The sequence below is a fragment of the Puma concolor genome, chromosome A1, assembly GCF_028749965.1.
Source record: "Puma concolor isolate L17-30 chromosome A1, mPumCon1.1.hap2, whole genome shotgun sequence".
In the NCBI taxonomy this organism is placed as follows: Eukaryota; Metazoa; Chordata; class Mammalia; order Carnivora; family Felidae; genus Puma; species Puma concolor.
In genome coordinates this window covers 186,566,317-186,578,769 of record NC_141667.1, presented here as the reverse complement: position 1 = coordinate 186,578,769, position 12,453 = coordinate 186,566,317, and positions in this window count along the sequence as shown.

Here is a 12,453-nt window from a genome sequence, read left to right as displayed (position 1 = left end):
ATATTTTTAATGGTTGTCATTTTCACTATTATATATTTTTACTATATAATACTATATAATGTTATATACTATATAATTATAATTATAATTTTTACTATTATAATTACTAACTGATAATAAAACAGAGATTGTAAGAGATACAAAAATATTAGAAAGACATATCCAAATTGTGTGTTATGTTAAAAAAAAATAATTATGCAATTAAAAAAAGGACACTCTAGTTGACCCAACAAGTCAAAACTGTGGGTGATAATCTATTATGTGTAGGATACAACTGTAGCCAAATAGTTCTTCAAACCCTGTGTTGAAGCATTCATTTTATGAAATGAATCTTAGATACTTTTACCTTCCCAGTATTCATTCTTCACCTTTCTGGAAAAAGCATGACAAAAAAAACTGGAAAATGAGATTTTTCTCATAGACACAATCTTCCTAGAACAACAATAGTTAATTAACTGCCTTCCTTACTGCTTCTGTTTGGCCCAAGTTATATTAGTCATATGTCAGTAATATTAGTTCTCACTGAAATCTGAATTCTGAGCAATAATGTAAAGACAGAAAATAGATGCCTCTGCATACTCTAAAGAAATTCTCCACTAATGTTTGTTAATTAGACCCTACTGATGCCTTGGTTATTGCCATTTCTTCTATAATGCTCTTCAAATTACCCTCAAATTCTTTGAGGTATTACACATCCTTTCAATAAATTCCTCATTTTCTTATGTTAATAGAGCACACTTCTGTCACTTGTCATTGAGGGATCCAAATTAGTATACCATAAAACAGATGTTTATCATCTGGCAAAATAGTCTAATAGGTGATTTCACACATTGCCTTTATACTCTAAATGGTTAACTAGACAATTCAGTAAGTAATCTAAATAGGCTTTTTTAAAAAAAGTTTATTTGTTTTGAGAGAGAGTGAGAGAGCAAGTGGGGGAGGGGCAGACAGAAGAGGGAGAAAGAGAGAATCCCAAGCAGGCTCAAGCAGGCTCCGCACCGTCAGCGCAAAGTCAAATGTAGGACTCAAATTCACAAACCGTGAGATCATGACCTAAGCAGAAACCAAGAGTCGGACACTTAGCCAACTGAGCCACCTAGGCGCCCCTAAGTAGACATTTTAATGTGGTAGTTAAGAGCATGGCCTCAAGTCAGACTGTCTGATTTTGAATCATGGATTAACCACTTACTAACTGTATGACCCAAGCCTCACATGTCAGTGTCTCAATTTTCTTAAAACTCTAACAAGGATAATAATACTTTATAAAGCTATTTTGAGGAGAAAGTATGCTAGTAGATTTGAAGTTCCTTAAAGAGAGCCTGAACATTGTAAGTGGCTAATAAATGATAATGATCTTTTAAAAAATCATTGTACAGAATGCAAGCACATATCTATTGTCGAAGGTGTTTCAGTCTCATTATGGTAAGGTCACACTGATCTACCCATACAAGGTAGATCTTAAGCCTTAAAGAAAGTGAAGGCAATGGTGCAGCCCTGGAATTCTACATTCTTGACTTTCTGCATTAATGCAAAATACCACTAGTTTCATATCATCAGATGTAAACAAAAATTGTGATAAAATCTAGGCGATATGAATAAGAACCATAATTTCCCCACAGAGTTCTTTAGGAAGAGCTTGACAATTCTGTAAGGAGCAGAGTGTATTTCTTTTGAAACATACACACATAAATTTTCTTCTTATAATTTTCAACAGTACATCTGGGATGAAAGTAAACATAATTCAGTTGCTCCTTAACAGTACTGTAATTCTATTTCATTTGAGACAGAGATGCAAAATATATTTGATGTTTCCTAATCATACTTTTCATAGGAAATACAAATCTTTCACTTAATGAAAAAAATGCCAAAGTAATAATATTACAGAATTTTGATACTGTATAATATGCTCATAACTTGCTAAATTAGAATTATTTGTTATTCATGTGTTTTCATGGAAATAAGATGAACTCTAACTGAAAAAAGCATGTGCTTAATTTGTTGCAAGGATATTGTAGGTGACAAATTGTAACTAAAATTTCTGAAATCTTCGTAGTATAAAATAAAAAGTCTCCAATATTTATTTTGTTCTATATGTGTCAACATAATTTTATCTTGTAAACTTGAGAGATTAACATTGTTGTTTAGTTGAAATTAAATTACACTTAAAATGAAAGTCTGTGAAGTTTAAATTAGCTATAGTAGTTGCAATGTTTATTCAAAAGTGGCTGGAGAGAGCTCTGTTTTCCACTATAGAGAATTATTACCTTTTATTTGACAAACTTCCTTCTGAAAAAAGCCAAGATATTAACCACATATTAACACACACACACACACACACACACACACACACACACACACACCCCACATGGTCCCTGATTTATAACAGTTCACTTAAGATTTATTTTTAAGTTTATTTATTTATTTTGAGAGAGAGAAAGAGAGAGGGGGGTGGGGAATGAGAGAAAGAGAGAGAATCCCAAGGGGAGGGGGGGAGAGAGAAAGAGAGAGAATCCCAAGCAAGCTCTGCACTGTCAGCAAGGAGCCTGACACGGGGCTCAAACAAACAAAGAGTCAGATCATGACCTGAGCTGAAACCAAGAGTCAGATAGTTCGACTGAACCACCCAGGTACCTCTGACATATGAGTTTTTAACTTACAATCCTAAAAAACCGAAACATTCAATAGAAACCATACTTTTAATATTGAATTTTGTCTTTCCCTGGACTAGCAATATGTGGTAAATATTCTCTCATGATACCTGGCAGCAGCAGGAAACCACAGCTTCCAGTCAGTCACATGAGCGTAAACAACCCATATACTTAACAACCATTCTGTATGCATACAGCCAAGCTGTTTTTCACTTTGAGTACAGTGTTCAATAAATTACACAAGATCTTCAACACTATATTATAAAACAGGCTTTGTGTTAGATGATGTTGCGCAGCTATAGGTTAATGTAATTGTTCTGAGCACATTTAAATTAGGTTGGGCTAAGCTATAATGTTTCATAGATTAAATGCATTTCTGACTTATGATATTTTCAGCTTACACTGTGTTTATTGGGACATAACCTCATCATAAGTCAAATATTATGTATCTATCATCCATCTATCTATATCTATCTATCATCTATCTATCTATCTATCTATCTATCTATCTATCTATCCTTGAAGTTATTTAGAGATACAAACAAACTTTGACAGATTTGGGAATGAAATTATGAAGAGATAAGCATTAAATTTAGAGCCACCTTTTATCTTAAAGCAAATCAAAAGTGGTGGTTAAGAATCTGTGGAACTGATGGCTCGCCTGGGTGGCTCAGTCAGTTGAGCATCCGACTCCGGCTCAGGTCATGATCTCGCAGTCCATGAGTTTGAGTTCCACCACGGGCTCTGTGCTGACAGCTCAGAGCCTGGAGCCGGCTTCGGATTCTGTGTCTCCCTCTCTCTGCCCCTCCCCCACTCATGCTCTGTCTCTCTCTCCCTCTCTTTCCATCTCTGTCAAAAATAAATTTAAAAAAAAACATCAAAAAAATTTTAAAAAGAATCTGTGGAACTGATTACAGCATTTTGCAGTTGCACTCTATAGCAGTGATGAAAATTGAAGTTCTTGTCATATCAACATAAAGAATCCATAGGCTACACCGTAGGCTTTCAGTTGAAATATGCAGAGCTAGTAACTAGAAATAATGGCAACTGGAAAGAAATCAGGTCGTATAAATAATGATCTCAGACTCAAATTAGTCTCTGATTGGATTATTGTTATTTGCCCCTCAGACTAAATTGCCCTGTGATTCTGAGAAAATAAGGAAAGCACTCAGCAATCTCAAAAGGTTCAGGTGACAAAAATTTGGGTTCAAGAAAATTATGCTTTCAGCCATGACAAAAAAGCCAGTATTGAATGAGCAGTCCAACCCAAATAATTATAAAATCTGAATTAAATTATGAAAAACCTGAGAGTCTCAGAGAAAAACCAAGCCATTTATGACTTAAGTGTCTAAAAATCCCAGAAAGAAGAGTGGAGTACCACAATGACTTCCACATCCTACTTCACGTTTTCATCAAGGTTTTTGCCAATGTGTGGTTCAGAGAACAGGGATCAATGAGGAAATAGTAACTGAGACCTGCAACAATCTGATAGGGAGTTGAAAAAATAGTTGGAGGTCAGAGCTCCCAAAGCAACTAGGACTTGAAGTGGTCTCTAGAAAAGTGTGACTAAAATTTCAAGTGCAATTTCATTTTCAGGACTTTCTTGACTCCTGTGTTAGAGAGGTATAAAATAAGATAAAAGGATAGAAGGAGGAAAACCATAAGAGACTCTTAAATACAGAGAACAAACTGAGGGTTGCTGGAGGGGTGTTGGGTGTGGAGATGGTTTAAATGGATGATGGGCATTAAGGAGGACACTTGTTGAGAGGAACACTGGGTATAAGTGATGAATCACTAAATTCTACCTCTTGAAATTATTATACTATATGTTAACTAACTTGGATTTAAATAAAATCTAAAAATAATAAATAAATAAATTAATTAAATTAAGTTAAATTAAATTAAATTAAATTAAAAAGAAAAGAAGCAAACAAAAACATCTTGGAGGGTAAACCCTGAGCACAGATTTCAGCAATTTTGACATTCTGAAAAGGCAGAATTTAGAGCTCTAAATTTAGAATTTAGAGATGGCAATTTCCAGGATCTCTGGTAATTCTAGAAACTTTCTTTCAGATGAGAATATAGAAGGGCTGCAGAAGATCAGAGATTTCTAGAGGTAGGAAATAAATTGGCCAATACAAGTCAATTTTAACAAATCATAAAACACTACATTCAATCTCATCATGATGATTTTCCAAGATTGTATCATCTACTAAAACCTAAGAATTAATAACTGTTTATACACAAAATACAGCAGTCAATTAAAACTCACCAGGAACACCAAAAGAGAAGACCGAATGATGGAAAACAGAAGACATAGACAATAAAACTAAGAAAAAACAGCAACAAACGAAAACAACCAAGGCCATCTAAATATTGGATATATCAGGGAGTCTCTTAAAAAGTTGAGAAACGTGTTCAAGGAAATACAATGAATTGAGAAGCTTATAAGATAATGAAAAGGGACATGAAAGAGTCACATAGAAAATTTAGAATAGAAAATACAAGTAAAATTAAGAATGGGGGCTACTAGGTGAGGAGGTAGGAAAAATGGGGAAATGTTTATCAAAGGGTACAAAGTTGCAATTATGTAGGATTAATAAGTCTACAGATCTAACATAAAGCATTGGAGACTATAATTAATAAAACTATGTTGAATATAAAAAATTTAGTAAGAGAGTGGATTTCATCACACGCAAGAAATTAGTAACCATGTGAGAGAAAGACATATTAATTAGCTTGACTGTAGTAATCACTTCATTTTGTATATGTATATTAAATCATCATGTTGTACATGTTAAATTTATGCAATTTTATTGTTCATTAAAAAACTAATGTATTGATTTAATAACAGATTTGTCATAACAGAAGAAAGGATTAGAAAAACTAAAGACAGTCATTAGAATATATGAAAACTGAAATATATAAAAGAAGCAAAATGCAGGAAAAAATAGATATTTGATATACAGTGTTAACAAAGGTTTAATGTACATATAACTAGAATCCTACTGGGTGAGGGCGTAGAATGGCTTAATAGCAATTTTACAAAAAATATGTGAAAATATCTTGAAAATGATGAAAATAATAAAACATTAATTTTCAAAGCTCAGTGAAACCTAAAAAAAAAATGAAGAAAATTACACCAGAGCATTGATAAAATTGAAGGAATAAAAAAAATAGAGCAAAAATAACATTGACAACTTAGATTAATAGCAGAAATGACAGAAACCCAGAGAAAAATAAAATTATACCTTTAAAGTTCAGAAAAACAACAACAACAGAAAACTTAACAGCTTGAAATCTATAGCCAAGAAAAAGATTCTTTAAAATAAAAGTTTGGATTTTATACAAACTAAAAATAATAGAAATTATTCCCAGGAGATTTTCATCAAATATGAAAATCAAACCTATTTTATTTTCAGAGAGAAAGAGAATGATCACATATGGAAATACAGTAATTCAAGAAAGAACAAAGAACACCATGAGGTGCAATTGTGTAATTCTAAATAAATATTGACTGTTTAAATCAATAACAATGTTTATTTATAGACAACACCTATACAGAATTTAATTACATGACAATAATACAGCAAAATATGATAGGTATTAATTGCCTACCATGTATTGGAAGGACTTTGCATTATGGAAAAAAGAAACATAATTCTAAGAAAGATTTTCACAAGTCCTATATGAGCATTGTGATTCTAGAACAAATAAAAAGAATTAAATGAATATGTAATGAACAAGCAAATGAAAGGAGAGGTTAATGAGTAAAAACATGCTGGATTCATTTATAAGAAGAGAAGAAGAAAAAGAAAACAGAACAGGTAAGAGAAATGGTAAGATGATGGACAAACGCAAATATAACAGCCAGTTCAGTATAGTGAATTGGCTAAATAAATACTCCAACTGAAAAAGTTTTAGAAAAGAGGAAATAAATAAAAACAAAACCTTTACACTGCTTTAAAAGACTCTAAATATAAGTGCCACAAAGAGTAGATATAAAAGAGGCCAGTGTCTGAAATATCTCTGTCAAGGAGTTCGAATTCTTACCCCCCAAATACAGTTGATAACACATACTTAAAAGAAGACTGTAACTTCTCCTGCCTTTCATCCCAAGATTAATACCCCTGAAAAATGACCTGGGGCAGTATTATAAAAGCACCAGTCCTGTAATCCTAGTTGTTTTCCAAAAAAAATCCCTTACCAAAGACTCGCATTGTTAAAGATATTGGAGTCAAGTTCATATTTAAATACCCTTCTTCATGAATTCAAAACTGATGCCTATTGTCTCATCTGAACCTATTATGTCAACATTGGTTAAGTCTCACAACAGAGTTAATGGTAAATTTAATCAGGTAGAGGAACAGTTTAAAAGCTGAAATTTTCTTAGGGCTTCCATTAGTTTATAGGATTACTTTCAACATGTGGCTTTTATTGTAGTAATTCTTCAAAACCACTTTTATTTTGGGGCACCTGGGTGGCTCAGTCAGTTAAATGGCCAACTCTTGATTTCGGCTCAGGTTATGATCTCTTGGTTCATGAAATTGAGCCTCCACATCAGGCTCTGCAATGACAGTGCGGAGCCTACATGGGATTCTCTCTCCCCCCCCCTCTCTCTGCCCCTCACCTACTTGCACTCTCTCTAAGTACATAAATAAACATTAAAAAAAATATATTTAAAAAACCCACTTGTATTTTTTGTGATTTTTGTTTCTGTATCTATTCCTATACCCTATTTAATTAGGCACAAGTAAGCTGCATATCTCACAATATGTTGACTCAGTATACATAAAACTTATCTTATGCAGATTAAAAATATAAATGATATATTAATCAGAGTTATCAAGTTAAAGGTTATGACTAATAATTATAAAGCTCCTTAAAAAAGATGTTAAAGATCATGTATGGGTTAAACGAGTATTTATGAATTATTCAGCATAAGATCAAATAAAGAAAAAAAAAGAAAAATAGAAGTAGAATATATGAAATACTGTGAACACAGCCTCTTTCTTACACATTTTTCTCATTTTTGCCATTGAGTGGGTGTGCTATCAAAATTTAGGGCCACAAGTACTAGGTCTACAATTTGAGGAAGGTGCTTACCCTTTATTCTCTTAGTTTCTACATTTCTACATTTAGAAAAGTAACACATCACTTACTTATGAAGGGTATATAAAAGAGTATTTGTAAATCTGAACAAAATGCCTGCCATATAGTATGTGCTGCAAAAGTTGTGCTCTCTCTCTCCATACTCCTCCTGCTACTATTACTGTAATTAGGTAACTATCTCTGAGCCATTTGAAGTGTGGATAATGTCTTATTCTTTTGTGATTTTTCAAGAAAATACTGGGCCCTAAAATCAAGTGAATAGTCAAGCACTAGAAAAGAGAAATGAATACAATAATTGAAGACTGAAGCATTCTTCTTGAAACAGAGATGTAGTGATATGATTCAAAGTATACAAATTCTATTTGTTTCTTTTAAAGGACATAAAATTTATACAGTTCTTTTGGAGTAGGTTAATTGTAAACAATCCAGTGCAAGTTAATTTTTATAATCCTACAAATTTCAAAAGCCTGGAATATAAAGAGAAAATGACGGAAAGGAAAAAATTCTGATTGCTTTCTATGAACTTGTAGCTGTAAAACAGTCAAATAAATTCCTTTTATATCCCGTGTAACTCCAGCCTCTTTGTCAGTACACATCTATCAATTTAACCACAAATATAATAGTTATTGTCAATTATGAATTTAATAACTGTTAATTTACCATGGATATATTATTCTTTTCCCCTGCTTTGTTGTGACATATGTGTCTAGCTACACATATAGGTAAACTAGAAGTTTCTTGACATAAAATACCTTTTAATAATTTTTCCTTGTTTCTTCTCTAGATGTTACTATTATTCCTACACATTATAAAAAATGTTTTAAGAAAATTTCTAAAATATTAATGAATAAGCCTAAAACATATACTCATGTAAGCCACTCGAAATTAATTTTGTATACAATAAACTAAAAATGGCATTCTCTTTAAGAATCAAGTAATGTGCTCATTTATTTACTGATATGCTATGAAAATGAATTACTACATGTTTATTTTTTATATTATTGCACTTAACTTTAAATGTCCTAGCTTAAGCTAAATAATACTAAACAGTGAATTACTATATCAAATATATGTTTAATATAGATGTGTATTAATTAAAATTCCTTAAATTTTTTTCAGTTTCATTTTTTTAAAATTCCAATTAGTTAACATACAGAGTAATATTAATTTTAGGTGTAGAATTTAGTGATTGATCACTTCCATACAACACTTGGTGCTCATCACAAGTGCCCTCCTTAATGCCTATCACCATTTAACCCATCCCCCACCCTCCCATATCCCCTCCAGCAACCTGCAGTTTGTGCTCTATAGTTATGAGTCTATTTTTGGTTTTCTCCCTCTCTCCTTTTCTTCCATTTTTTGTTTGTTGTGTTTCTGAAATTTCACATATGAATGAAATCATATGGTATTTTTCTTTCTCTGACTGACATATTTCACTTAACATTATACCCCCAAGTCCATTCATGTCATTGCAATTGGCAAGATTTCATTCTATGTATACATATATATGGAATATAGTACAACCATAGATACTACCTACTACATTACACACACACACACACACACACACACACACACACACACACACACATATATACACAAAATACAAAAACACTAATTCAAATAGATACATGCACCCTTATGTTTATGGTAACATTATTTACAATAGTCAAGATATGGCAACAGCCAAAGGATCCATGATTGATGAGTGGATAAAGAAAATGTAGTATTTATACATACATACACACACACACACACACACACACACACACACACATATGTATACACATGTATATATATACACACACATATATATATACACATATATATGTGTATGGCAGCATTATTTATAATAGCCAAGATATGGCAACAGCCAAAGGATCCATTGATTGATGAGTGGATAAAGAAAATGTAGTATTTATACATATACATATATATATGTATACACACACACATATATATACACATATATGTGTATATATCTGCTATATGTGTATATGTGTGTGTGTGTGTGTATATACATATATATATGTATAAATACTACATTTTCTTTATCCACTCATCAATCAATGGATCCTTTGGCTGTTGCCATATCTTGGCTATTGTAACTAATGCTGCCATAAACATAAGGGTGCATGTATCTATTTGAATTAGTGTTTTTGTATTTTTTCAGTAAATACTCAGTAGTGGGATGACTGGATCATAGGGTAGTTCTATTTTTAACTTTTTGAGGAACCTCCATACTGTCTTACAGTGGCTGCACCAGTTTGTATTCGCACCAACAGTTCACGAGGGTTCTTTTTTCTCCATATCCTTGCCAACACTTTTTGTTTCTTGCATTTCTAATTTTAACCATTCAGAAGGGGTGAGGTCATTTCTCACTACGGTTTTAATTTGTATTTCCCTGCTAATCAGTGATGTTGATCATCTTTTCATGTGTCTGTTGGCTATCTGTGTCTTTGGAGAAATGTCTATTTATGTCTTCTACTCATTTTTAATTGTACTATTTGTTGTATTTTGGTGTTGAGTTGTAGAAGTTTGTTATATTTTTGACACTAACCCTTTATCAGATAATTCATTTACAAATATCCTCTCCCATTCAGTAGGTTGTCTTTTAGTGTTGTTGGTTCTTTCCTTTGCTGTGAAGAAGCTCTCTATTTTGATGTGGTACCAATAGTTTTTTCACTTTTGTTTTTCTTGACTGATGAGACATATGTAAAAAAAAATGTTGTCATGGCCAATGTCAGAGAAATTACTTCCTGTGCTCTCTTCTAGGATTTTCATAGTTTCAGGATTCACATTTAGGGCCTTAATCCATTTTGAATTTATTTTTCTGTGTAGTGTAAGAAAGTTGCCCAGTTTCATTCTTTGGCACGTAGCTGTCCAATTTCCCAACACCATTTATTGAAGAGACTGTGTTTTCCCAATTGCATATTCTTGCCTCCTTAGTCAATTGTGGGTTTATTTCTGGGATTTCTATCCTGTTCTGTTGAGCTATGTGTCTATTTTGTACCAGTACCATACTGTTTTGATTACTATGGCTTTGTAGTATATCTTGAAATCTGGGATTATCATACCTCCATGTTTGTTGTTTTTCAAGATTGCTTTGGCTATCCAGGGCCTTTTGTAGTTCCATAACAATTTTTGGATTTTTTGTTTCATGAAAAATGGTATTGATATTTTGCAAATATTGCATTAAACCTGTAGATTGCTTTGGGTAGTATGGACATTTTAACAATATCAGGTCTTCCAATCCATGAGCATGGAATATCTTTCCATTGTTTCTGTCGTCTTCAATTTCTCTCATCAACGTTGTATAGTTTTCAGAGTACAAGTCTTTCACCTCTTTAAGTTTACTCTTAGATATTTTATTATTTTTGGTGCAATTGGAAATGGGATTGATTCCTTAATTTCTCTTTCTGCTTCATTATTAGGGCATAGAAATGCAGTTGATTTCTGTACATTGATTTTGTACCTTTTGACCTTACTGAATTCATTTATCAGTTCTTGTTTTTTTGTGGAGTCTTTAGAGTTTTTTATATGTAGAATCATGTCATCTGCAAGTAGTGAAAGTTTTTCTTCTTCCTTATCAATTTTGATGCCTTTTATACCTTTCTCTTGTCTGATTGCTATGACTAGGGCTTTCATTACTATGATGAGTAAAGTGGTGAGAGTGGACATCCTTATCTTGTTTCTGACTTTAGGAGAGAAGCTCTGTTTTTCATCGTTGAGGATGATGTTAGCTGTGGGTTTTTCATATGAGGCTTTTATTATGTTGAGGTATGTTCCCTCTGAATCTGTTACTGTTTTTATCATGAATGGATGTTGTTCTTTGTCAAATGCTTTTTCTGCATCATATGATTTTTATACTTTCTCCTATTAACATGACATATAATGTTGATTGATTTGAAAACATTGAATCACCCCTGTATCCCAGGAATAAATCTCACTTGATCATGGTGGATGATTTTTTCATGTATTGTTGGATTCAGCTTGATAATACTTTGTTGAGGACTTTTGCACCCATGTTCATCAGAGATATTGGCTTGTAGTTCTCTTTTTTGTGTGGTGTCTTTATCTGGTTTTGATAACCAAAACCAGCATTGAAGTAATGCTGAGGTAATGCTGAGGTAATGCTGGCCTCAAAATGAATTTAGAAGTTTTACTTCCTCTTCTACTTTTTGGAAAAGTTTAAGAAGTCAGTTCTTTAAATGTTTGGTAGAATTCACCTGTGAAGCCATCTGGTCCTGGACTTTTATTTGTTGGTAGTTTGTCTTTTCTTTTCTTTTCTTTTCTTTTCTTTTCTTTTCTTTTCTTTTCTTTTCTTTTCTTTTCTTTTCTTTTCTTTTAAAGGGAGAGTGAGCAGAGGAAAGGGGCAAAGGGAGAGAGAGAATTTTAAGCACATTGAGCATGGAGCCTGACATGGGGCTCAATTCCACAATGCTGGGATCATGACCTAAGCTGAAATCAAGAGTCAGACACTCAACTGTCTGAGCCATCCAGGTGCTCCTATTGGGAGTTTTTTGATTACTGTTTCAACTTCACTGCTGGTAATAGTTCTATTCAAATTTTCTATTTCTTCCTGATTCAGTTTTGGTAGATTATATGTTTCTGGGAATTTATATATTTCTTCTAGATTGTCTAGTTTGTTGGCATATAATTTTTTATAATATTCTCTTACAAGATTTTATGT